Here is a 12,121-nt window from a genome sequence, read left to right as displayed (position 1 = left end):
TTTGTTTCCTAGTTTTTAGAAGACCTTTCTATGTGGGATTTTAATTTGTAGCAGTATAAATAAGGCTATTCAACCATTAGGGTTCTCTATGCAACATTGAGAGAACTTAACAAAGCTTTGGTGAATTTAAACTTTTTACCTACAAGATGTTTTCAATCATTTTTCTACTTAATGATATTTTCTTTGGTTTTTATAATGAGTATGCATAAGGTATCACTAAATCTAGAAACGACAACACCATTTCTAGAATCGGTGCCACTATTTCTAGAATTGGTGCTACACGATGACTATTTATAGAAATAATGGTCACACTATTTTTTATAAAAATAATTTACAAAATTCAATTTAATCTGAAACCATTTGCCTATTTATTTATGACGATGAAATTTCATTGTTTCTTATATAACAAAGTGTTCGCCAATTTCTTTGAATTCAATTAGATGTCTCAAATATTTTCGATTTGGCTAAAATTTTGCAAGGATGATCTATGAGGCCCAACTTGAAAAATAGATGGTTCAGATCATTGAAGGTCGATGTGGTGTGGATCCCACAACTAATCTCCATTTATATATATATATATATAAAGAAAATGAATGTGAGATGAGAAAAGAGAGAAAGGGGTTGGGGCCAAGTGGAAGATAAGTGATAAGAGAGATGAGAAGTGGACGGATGGACGATGAGAGATGGGAGAGGGGAGAGATGAAAGAGAGAAAGAAAAGGGTGGGGCTAGTGGAAGAGGAATGAGGGAAAGAGAAAAAAATAGTAGTTAGGCCAATTTGTTAGGTTGTTTAATGTTGAGTTTTGTCCTAACCATTAAATAAAGTTATTAGGTTGTTTTTGGTTAAAACTCAAAGTTTTGAAGTCATTTTCATTAGTTTCTCTAAGTTATTTTTGGTTTAATTTGTTCAAGTTTGAGTTTTAACGTCCTAGCTATTTGGGTTTGAATCTTGGACATTGATTAAGGTGGCTTTGCCTTGCTCTTGGCTTAGTTTATGTAAACTCAAATGTATAGGATTACTGCTATAGTATGTGTTATGTGGAATAATAAGTTTATCTTTATGTTTATATGGAATGGATTTAGGCCTTCAAGCATTATTCTTGCGATGACTTAAGAGTAAAGGGTCACATACAATTGAGCTTAGGATTTGATACCTTAAACTTTCAGAGGGGTTGTATGAACACACTAGCCAATATCCTGTTAGTGCGGTTAATGTAGTATGTTGTATGACCATGGAAATGAACAGTCTCGCTACTTTATCATGCGTGCTAGTAGTGGGTCTTATAGACCAATCAGCTACAATATTTTAAAGTGATTGTGAATGCTGAGTGAGCACAGAAGTTGGAAAATGGACACTCTAAATACTTTATCATATGTAGTAGGGGTAGTGGGTCTTATGGACCGATCAGCTACGATAACCTTAAACAATTGTAAACGCTGAGTAAGCACAGAAGTTGAATTAGTCTTGTGAATTATTGAGTAGTGAGGATATACTTATCATTTATGCCATTATGTTTGGTTTGCTTTACTTGTTGTGAGTGAGGTACGATCGAGCGCGTGATCGTAGATAGGCGATGCTCACCCCTACAACAGTTTTTGGATGCAAGTAATGCACGGGATGTGACAACCTATCCATAATTTTACAATTTTATAAATTTTAAAAATGTGAATTTACGAGAATACCCTAGAGGCAGGGTATTGATTTTCGTTGACCGCTAGTTCATGATGTGTATGAACCGTATTCCAAAAGTACTTGGCAGTGCGAACGCGTAGACGCACACAAAATTGAATTCGGAACTACGACGGAGGTTTTACGGAACTACAAATTCTAAAAGTACGTGGTAAGGACTGTTATTTATTATTTTATTCATTTCTCATAAATATTATTATATTAATTTAATAGTTTATTGTTAGGAAAATGGGGAAAGAAGAAGGAAGCGGGGACGAAGGAAAACAGAGGAAAAAGGGATTGGGCAAAGATGCCCAATCGGGGGGAAAAAAAAACATAGAGAGGGACAGGAGGAACGAATTAGAAGAGGATGGAGGAGAGTTTGCCCAATGAGAAGAGAGGAAAGAAAGGGAAAGGAGAGGAGAGAAAATGAGAGGATCGGCCGAATCCCTTGGACCCGCGACCCCCCTGATCCGACTCTTGACGACGGTTTCGACGAGTTTTCCGTTGAATTCTCCAGCTTTCTTCAACCTCCCATCACCCCTAAACACCTTCACGACATCCCAGCATCCAAAAACCCTAGCCTTCAATTCACCATTTCTGAAGCAACAACCTTCAATCACCACCACCAAAACACTTCTCTTGAGGTCAGGAACAAAGCCCAAATAGTTTTAGGGGCGGTGGTGTTGCGGATTAATCGAATTGAAGAACACCCAAATTCTTAGGGTGCGGCTGGTTCTTGGTGATTTGAAACTTTTCTTGGCTAAATTGGACTTGGCCACATGTATAAAGTTTACTCTACTCATTGAGATCTTCATTCCTGAAAATTTTGGTAATCTTTGGAAATAGTTGGATTTTCCGGCGAGTCGAGGCGGCCGACCGCCACCCACAGTGGCATGTGGCCTGGGTGCCGTCGATGTTATTCTTAGGCTAAATTAGATGCCTTGAGCTCAGTTTTAGTAATTGTACGACGTAGGTTGACTGTTGGAACCTAAATTCTCTATGTTATGTTAATAGGTCATTATATGAATCGACGATCCGACCTTTGGATCGTCACTAAACTTTAATATGTTATAGTACGTAATATTTGAGAACCATAGGAACTTATGGATCGGGAATCCGATATACAGATCTTCTCGAATTGGATTTGTAAGTTCATAAAATAAAATATTAACTGCCATTTGGTTTTGGCAATTGGTGGAGATCCGACCGTTGGATCGTAATGGAACTTTACGATGTTGTTCTAGAAGTATAATGTGGATCTTTGGAAGTAAGGGATCGGAAATCCATGATGCGGATCTTCCGAATCGAACTACGTAGGGATGTGTGTTATGTAAGTTGCATATTTTATTGATAAGAACTCTAAGACGTGATTTGATAATTGTTCTAGGCGACGATGGTTCGTAATGTCGCAATATTCGTGCTAGGGAGTTGTAGCGCGGACCTCAAGTAGATGGGTCTTTTCCTTTCTATCATATATATATATATATGATTGATAATTCCACAAATGGTTATAAATTGATTATTGCACATAATTACTGTGAATGCTTTAAAGTTCTAATGCGAACTATGAATGGTTTGATCCCTGTTTAGGGTACGTAGGCAGTCTAACGAGACATTAGATGCATCCATACCATAAATGAGACTAAATAATTGAGACAATAGCCTTGTTTGGGAAATTGTGCCATGTGAGGGACATTGGTGGAAAATGTGAGATTTAACCTTATGATTGAGTGACTCGATGTTGGTCATATATCATTGTGTGAAGGATCGAGAAATTTAAAGTAAAGAATCGTAAGTATTGATAGTTAGTTAAACTAGTGTTTAGTTCAGCTTGTCACCGATAATTATTCCCGAAAATTAATAGTTCGGGAGTAGGACATTATAGATTGTGCATTTTACGCCACATTATTGATATATATATATATATATATATATATATATATATATATATATATATATATGGAAGCACTACGATATAGTTAAGTTTTGGATTTGCATCAGGGCATGTTCATAAGTATATTATTGCGCATAATTATTGTGAATGCTTTAAAGTACAAAGGTGAACACAGGATGCATAGATAAGTTCAGGTGAGTATATGTTGTGAAATGTGGGATGCATGGTTATGATTACATTTTATTTAGAACGATTGAGTGATGGCATGACTATATTATGTTTTAAACTCCGACACTGTTGTACAAGTTGCAATAGAGGCAACTCCGACATTGTCGTACATGTTGTCTATAAGTCGTACATGCCATATTAGATGCATTTAGAGCTCATAACCCTGCACCCTGGTGTTAGTGCTCTCGCCCGAGGACAGGGCCTAGCCTTCACGTGATCGTTCACCTCCCGCACCACACGTTCACCTTGGATTCAATGTAGGTGCCAGCCTGTCGTACAGACCATATTAGGTGGTTCAGACTCGTAGGTGACTTGGGATACTTCGCACAGCCTTCACTTGATCATAGCACTTGAGCGTAATTATTTACAACCGGTCTGTCGTACAGACCACTAGAGGTGGTTCTGACTCGTGTGTAGGGATATGTGATGAGCTATAGGTTCAGTCATACAGGCTACAAGAGGTGGGTCCGGCTGACATATTACTGGGATGTTGATTGATAAGATATGGATAAGTGGTACATGTCGCTATAGGTGACTCCGACTTATGAGCTAGCATTGATTGATGAGATATGGATGAGTCGTACAGATCACTACAGGTGACTTCGACTTATGTACTAACATTGATTGATGAGATATGGTTGTAGTCGTTCAGGTCACCATAGGTGACTCTGACTGGCGTGCTAGTATGGGTCATTAAGCACATGATTACTTATATTGCTAATGAGATGATATGTGGTGGTATACCTCTGGATTCATTGTTAGTATACTTTTGATTTTATACTTATACGTAGTATGATTTTCTGGAAACTAAACAGGTGCTATGGTGAGGGATTATATTCTTTAGAAGGTCTTTATTAAAGCTTTATTTTCTGGCCCACTCATTCTTGTTTTTATCCCTCCAGGTCTAGTAGCAGAGTTTTCGTATCGACGAGGATTCGTGGCAAGTCTTGGTATTGGAGATTACTTTCGATGGTATAATTTTCAATCCACTATACTGTACTTTACTTATGCTCTTACGTCACGTGTGAAATGGGTTCATTTTCGCTCATAGCGCACTCTTATATTTAGGCACTTTTAGGTTTAAATTTATTCACTTTTTCCACTTCATTACACTTTATGGCTCCGTCACCTTCCAGGTGTCGGCCAGCACGGCTCGATTCGAAGTCCTAGTTGATATTCCGGGTTGGGGTGTGTCAGTTTGGTATCATAGCATAAGTTGGGCAGTATTGCGTTCATCACACGCGTGATGTGAGTATTCTTGGTTCTCGAGTCTAATGCTTGAATCTTGCCACCTCGTCGAATAAGGAAAATATGTTAGTTGTTCCTAAGTTTTGGGCAGATATGACGACTCGTCGATCTTTAGAAGATCAATTTGGCGAGTGTCTCTAGATTATAAGCAAAGAACTTTTCTGCCAAGGAAAGATGTGGAATTGAGACTAGTTGATGGCCCTAACATGGGGTTAATGTATCATTATTGGTGTATCGCCAGGGATTTATGGGTCAATCTCATCACTATTGTTAACCGTCATTATTAAACCTTTTGAGAGTAGAAATCAAAAATAGTTTTGATTCCTTGGCGATATTTGGGAGAATACCACCATTCCACTTCTTTGTACTACATTAGTTTTCCTGCATCTTTTTGTACAAATCCTATTTCAAATTGGTGGTCTATGTAACAAATTTTTGAAACTCAGAGTTTTCTCGTGAAGCATGTTGAATTCATAGTAGTCTTATCAATGTATAGAACCATTTGGAATGAACTATTTTATTTGTGATTTAAAGTTAACAATTATCATCTTTGCTTGGAAATCGAATAACATTTCTCTGTGAAGAACGTGTCCAAAATCTTTATCAACCTTAGAACTTCTTTAATACACTTACTTTTTGGAATGGACTAAGTTCTGACAGTGGCATTAGAAGAATTTAATCAACAGCTATGAGTGCACTATATTGTATCTTCCGGTGTACGAAAAGGATATATTTACTTTTGAACACTTTCAGCTTGTCCTATTCTATTTCAGTTGGAAAATACGAGTATCGATATGGAGTTACCTTTAACCTATCAAGAAATGGTTTGAATGATTATAATCATTTTGTTATATGAATGGAGTTGGGAAGTATCATTATACACTCTCAGTTCGAGGTATTTTGTATGTGTAGAGAATGTGAAAATCAATAATTGTGATGCTGAACCAATGTTACGCTCATGTGGTGTTCCAATTAGTGGTAGTTTTACTTAAGTAGAAAGCAGTATCCTTCCAGCCTCAAAGCTTAAAGTATTGGCAATGGTTTATTCTCTTAAAATAGGCGTTGAAATTTCAACAACAAGACACTTGTGAAGATAACTAAGATAGAAGTGGGATGCTGTTAACTCCTCCATGTGATGTGATCAAGAAGTTCTCGTTGTGGCATGATCAAACATGGAGGTAAGAAAGGAATGAAATTGAGGCTTCCTTTGGTGTGTTTGAAGAGAATCCTCATTCTAGATACGCCTCGCTTTTGATTAACTTTGAGAGGATATTGAGAATATGGAGTTCAAACTTTCTGGACAACTACAATTTTTCTAATTGCATCCAGAGGATGATGGCATTATGAGAAAGCTGCTTCTAAACTTCTATGCTAGTTCAGGCAAACAGAAACCCGACAAGATTATCATCTTGGTGTATTTATATTTCATCGTGCTACATGTTTCACTTCCAAGCCTTTGGAAGTCTTTATGAAGATTATGAGTATTAGATGTTGTTAGTGTCATATTTCCACCATTAGCTAGGTTGCAGCATACCATTATCTCTATTTTAGTTGCTTGTAACCACGGTTACAATTTTGGGTTAGCTATGTTACCATTGAAGTTGACATACAGAGACCTTATGCTTAGTACATATTCGGTAGACGCTTACTTTTGTTAGAGTTATGGGTAACTACGGTGTCATTCATGATTAGGAGTATGACATCATTTGAGAGATAATATAAATATTTTATGCACATCTTGTGATTTACGGAAGAGTATTGCGATTAAGTATTTGAATGATTGAATTTGTGTTGTAGAAAATTTTATGTTATTGACGATGTTGCCTAAGAAGGTAGTGAATGAGCACGATCGAGGCGTGTATGTGTATTTCCCAATGAGGGGCAAGATGGTAATATTGCACCCTCGAGAATTGTTACTCGCTTATCGAGACAACAGTGGGTTGTCGGTATTGCGGGCTGCAGACCGTAATATCAATAACTTATTCGTTGGGTTCGTTAGGCAAGTAAACAAGTAGGTCATTCTACGTTAGTATTTGTATTTACTTATTTAAGTAGTTATTTGTTGTCTGGGCTTGACCTAAAGATAATACATGCTTATTTTTGAAGTACGTTACGCTACGAGTGCGTTTGTGAAAAATATTTTATGCTCGTTTTTTATTTCAGTACAACTATTTGATGTGAAAATTACTTGACACACAAATTAAACCCTATTGTTGACAATTGTAGCAAAGATGTAAGTAGGGATCGTTCTAGACCGGGGATTAACTAGGGATGCTAATCTATACAAATATGACTCAAACATACCAAACTAGACTTTGAAACACTCAACTAGACTCAGAAACACAAAACTAAACACTTAAGACTTAAAACTGACTCAAACTACTCAAAACAGCAAAACTAAGTTAAAAAGACTCAAAACAGACTCTAGGGAGTTATTTGGACGAATTTAAGACTAGTAAGACTCAAAACCCTAAATTAGACAGATTTAAACACTTTTCTAACTAATCTAAGACACTTAATTAAAAGGGGGATTGATTTTGACGAAATTTAACTAAACTAAATAGATTGCAAAACAAAGTAAATTAGGTGATTTGAATGGTGAAAACTTAGCCATAGGATCCTTCTCCACACATGACATATGCATATAAACCAATTTCCAGTATTGTTCCCTTAAACTATGAGTGACAACACCCTAAGTTAACCGTGACAGCACAAATTAACCATCAGATTTTCCTTAACTCATTGAATTGGACGAGATACGTATCACAACCAAATTATCCTTATCAAGTTCCCTAACTATGAAAAGCATGATAGAAAGACATATCAAAGGTCATTAAGTTCTTTGAAAACCATGAGCATTGACGAGGCATTTGTAACTATGAAAAGCATGATACTCCTGCCTAGGATTTACTTAACACAATCATGACTAGTGACTTCCACTACTTGTGAATATAAGTTCATAACGATTAGGTGAAACTCCCTTATACTCTAGCATCAAATTCATGCATGCAAACTAAGTATGCATCATCAATCAACATACATAAACAAGTTTTAATAACTCAGATAAGCAAATCACATTCAAGACTCAAGAAACAATAACTGGATGTAATCAATTCATATAAAGCATATAATCATGGCTTCGAACTCACCTCTAACTAAAAAGAAATTAGTTCTGCATGTCTTTAGAAACTGAAATAAACATTAAAACCAACATTGAAACAAATTTAAAGATAGAAAGAACCAGGAACGTCCCAACAACTCCAATGGCAGATTCGAACCCTCATTGGGTTGCAAGCCACGACACAAAGCTCCTTATCCTCTTTCCTTCAATGCAAGCACTTGATGAATCTTTGTGTTTTGGCGTGAATTGTATAGTAGATGGTGATGTCGAATTATGTGGAGGGTGGTGGTGATTTATGCGGCACAAAAGATGTATTTATATGGCTAAAAGGGCACAACATAGAGACTCTGTATTGGAGAAGAACTTAACACTCCAAATCCATAAGGAATAGGCCATCTAGAAGTCAGAAACCAAAGAGAATAGGGAAGGGTGTGGCAGGTATTAGAACTTCTACAAGGGATGTTTCAGCACATATTTCTGAACCTAAAGGGACAAGGATACACGACACATGTTTTAGAGAAGGATTACAAGTCCTAAATCACCAAGGAGAAGGCATATATGCGGCACATAAGGGATAAGGGTTCTAGAATCTGAAATATGTATTTTAAATGCATAATTATCCCTTATAAATGGCTGGAATTAAGGCACAAACTGATTTGGATAAGATAAGATAGGATAAGGCTAGATTAGGAAAAAATAAGATAAGATAATGTTAGTTTGGATAAGATAATGTTGGATAAGGTTTTGGATAATGTTCCTTCTTTTGAGCTGATTCTTTATCTTCTTTGTCTTGAATTTATTTTCTTCATCTTCTTATCATATTTCTAGCCTCTTGAACTTCAAAAACGTCCATCCATCTTGCTACATACATAAGCTATCCATTTGATGCCCAAAACTGCTCTAAAATACTCCAAAATGCACTTTCTTGCCAACTTTGTCATTTGGACCTACAAACACACGAAAATAGCTTAAAACACTATAATAAACAAGAACTAACTATGAAAATGCAAGAAAACAAGCTAACTAAGTCGCATAAATATGCTCCTATCACTATTTTAACTTTACTTCACTACATACATATTCTGATGTTATGTTTTATACGTCTATTTTTGGACACTATGTTTTGATAAAATATTATATTTTGGCATGGTATTGAAGGGGAAGGAAAGTTTGAGCTTGAAGGCATAAAAGAGGAATCACTGCACTCCGATCACAACGAAATGGCATTCTCTTTTATGCAACCGCTCTAGTTTGATTTCTTCTTTATGTGTACATCTTCTTACGATCTTTAGGAGCATTTTATGTATAACTAGTGATTTCAAATTTCGGGGACAGAATTTTTTAAGGTGGGTAGATTGTGACAACCCGTCCCTAATTTTACAATTTTATAAATTTAAAAAATGTGAATTTACAAGAATACCCTAGAGGTGAGGGTATTGATTTTTGTTGATTGCTAGTTCATGACGTGTATGAACTATTACCTTACTATATTCCAAAAGTACTTGGCGGTGCGAACGCGTAGACGCACACAAAATTGAATTCGGAACTACGATGGAGGCTTTACGGAACTACAAATTCGGAAAGTACGTGGTAAGGACTATTATTTATTATTTTATTCATTTCTCATAAATATTATTGTATTATTTTAATAGTTTGTTGTTAGGAAAATGGGGAAAAAAGAAGGAAGCAGGGAGGAAGGAAAACAGAGGAAAAAAGGATTGGGCAAAGATGCCCAATCGGGGAAAAAAACATAGAGACGGACAGGAGAAACGAATTAGAAGAGGAGGGAGGAGAGTCTGCCCAATGAGAAGAGAGGAAAGGAAGGGAAAGGAGATGAGAGAAAATGATAGGATCGGCCGGATCCTTTGGACCCGCGACCCTGACCCGACTCTTGACGACGGTTTCGACGAGTTTTTCGTTGAATTCTCCGGCTTTCTTCAACCTCCCATCACCCCCAAACACCTTCACGACATCCCAGCATCCAAATTGACCCAAAATGGACCAGTTTCATCGTGATTTCACGAAGAACACCTGTATGGGTGCCGTGAAACCCTAGCCTTCAATTCACCATTTATGAAGCAACAACCTTCAATCACCACCACCAAAACTCTTCTCTGGAGGTCAAGAACAAAGCCCAAATAGTTTTAGGGGCAGTGGTGTTGCGGATCAATTGAATTGAAGAACACCCAAATCCTTGGGGTCCGGCGGGTTCTTAGCGATTTGAAACTTTTCTCGGAAAAATTGGACTTGGCCACATGTATAAATTTTACTCTACTCATTGAGATCTTCATTCCTGTAAATTTTGGTAATTTTTGGAAATAGTTGGATTTTCCGGCGAGTCGGGACGACCGACCACCACCCACGGCGGCATGTGGCCAGGGGGCCGTCGATGTTATTCTTAGGCTAAATTAGATGTCTTGAGCTCAGTTTTGGTAATTTTATGACGTAGGTTGATTGTTAGAACCTAAATTCTCTATGTTATGTTAATAGGTCATTATATGAATCGATGATCCGACCGTTGGATCGTCACCAAACTTTAATATGTTATAGTACGTAATATTTGAGGACCATAGGAACTTATGGATCGGGAATCCAATATACGGATCTTCCCGAATTGGATTTGTAAGTTCATAAAATAAAATATTAACCGCCACTTGGTTTTGGCAATTTGTGGAGATCCGACCGTTGGATCGTAATGGAACTTTACGATGTTGTTATAATGTGGATCTTTGGAAGTAAGGGATTGGAAATCCGTGATGTGGATCTTCCGAATCTAACTACGTAGGGATGTGTGTTATGTAAGCTGCATATTTTATTGATAAGAACTCTGAGACGTGATTTGATAATTGTTCTAGGCGACGATGGTTCGTGATGTCGCAATATTCTTGCTAGGGAGTCATAGCGCGGACCTCAGGTAAGTGGGTCTTTTCCTTTCTATCGTATATATATGATTGATAATTCCAAAAACGGTTATAAATTGATTATTGCACATAATTACTGTGAATGCTTTGAAGTTCTAATGCGAACTACGAATGGTTTGATCCCTGTTTAGGGTACGTAGGCAATCTAACGAGATGTTAGATGCATCCATACCATAAATGAGACTAAATAATTGAGACAATAACCTTGTTTGGGAAATTGTGCCATGTGAGGGACATTGGTGGAAAATGTGAGATTTAACCGTATGATTGAGTGATTGGATGTTGGTCATAAATCATTGTGTGAAGGATTGAGAAATTTAAAGTAAAGAATCGTAAGTATTGATAGTTAGTTAAACTAGTGTTTAGTTCAGCTTGTCACCGATAATTATTCCTGAAAATTAATACTTCGGGAGTAGGACGTTATAGATTGTGCATTTTAAGCCACATTATTGATATATATATATATATATATATATATATATATATATTTGGAAGGACTACGATACAGTTAAGTTTTGGATTTGCATCAGGGCATGTCCATAAGTCTATTATTGGGCATAATTATTGTGAATGCTTTCAAGTACGAAGGTGAACGCAGGATGCACAGATAAATTCAGGTGAGTATATGTTATGAAATGTGGGATGCATGGTTATGATTACATTTTATTTAGAACGATTGAGTGATGACATGACTATATTATGTTTTAAGCAACTCCGACATTGTCGTACAAGTTGCAATAGAGGCAACTCCGACATTGTTGTACATGTTGTCTATAAGTCGTACATGCCATATTAGATGCATTTAGAGCTCATAACCCTGCACCCCGGTGTTAGTGCTCTCGCCCAAGGACATGGCCTAGCCTTCACATGATGGTTCACCTCCCGCACCACACGCTCACTATGGATTCAAGGTAGGTGCCAGCCTGTCGTACAGACCACATTAGGTGGTTTTGACTCGTAGGTGACTTGCGATACTTTGCATAGCCTTCACGTGATCGTAGCACTTGAGCGTAATTATTTTGCAACCAACCTGTCGTAC

This window comes from Malus sylvestris, chromosome 17 (assembly GCF_916048215.2).
Source record: "Malus sylvestris chromosome 17, drMalSylv7.2, whole genome shotgun sequence".
Lineage (NCBI taxonomy): Eukaryota > Viridiplantae > Streptophyta > Magnoliopsida > Rosales > Rosaceae > Malus > Malus sylvestris.
The sequence above is the reverse complement of the archived record's forward strand: the minus strand, read 5'-3'. Positions refer to the sequence as shown.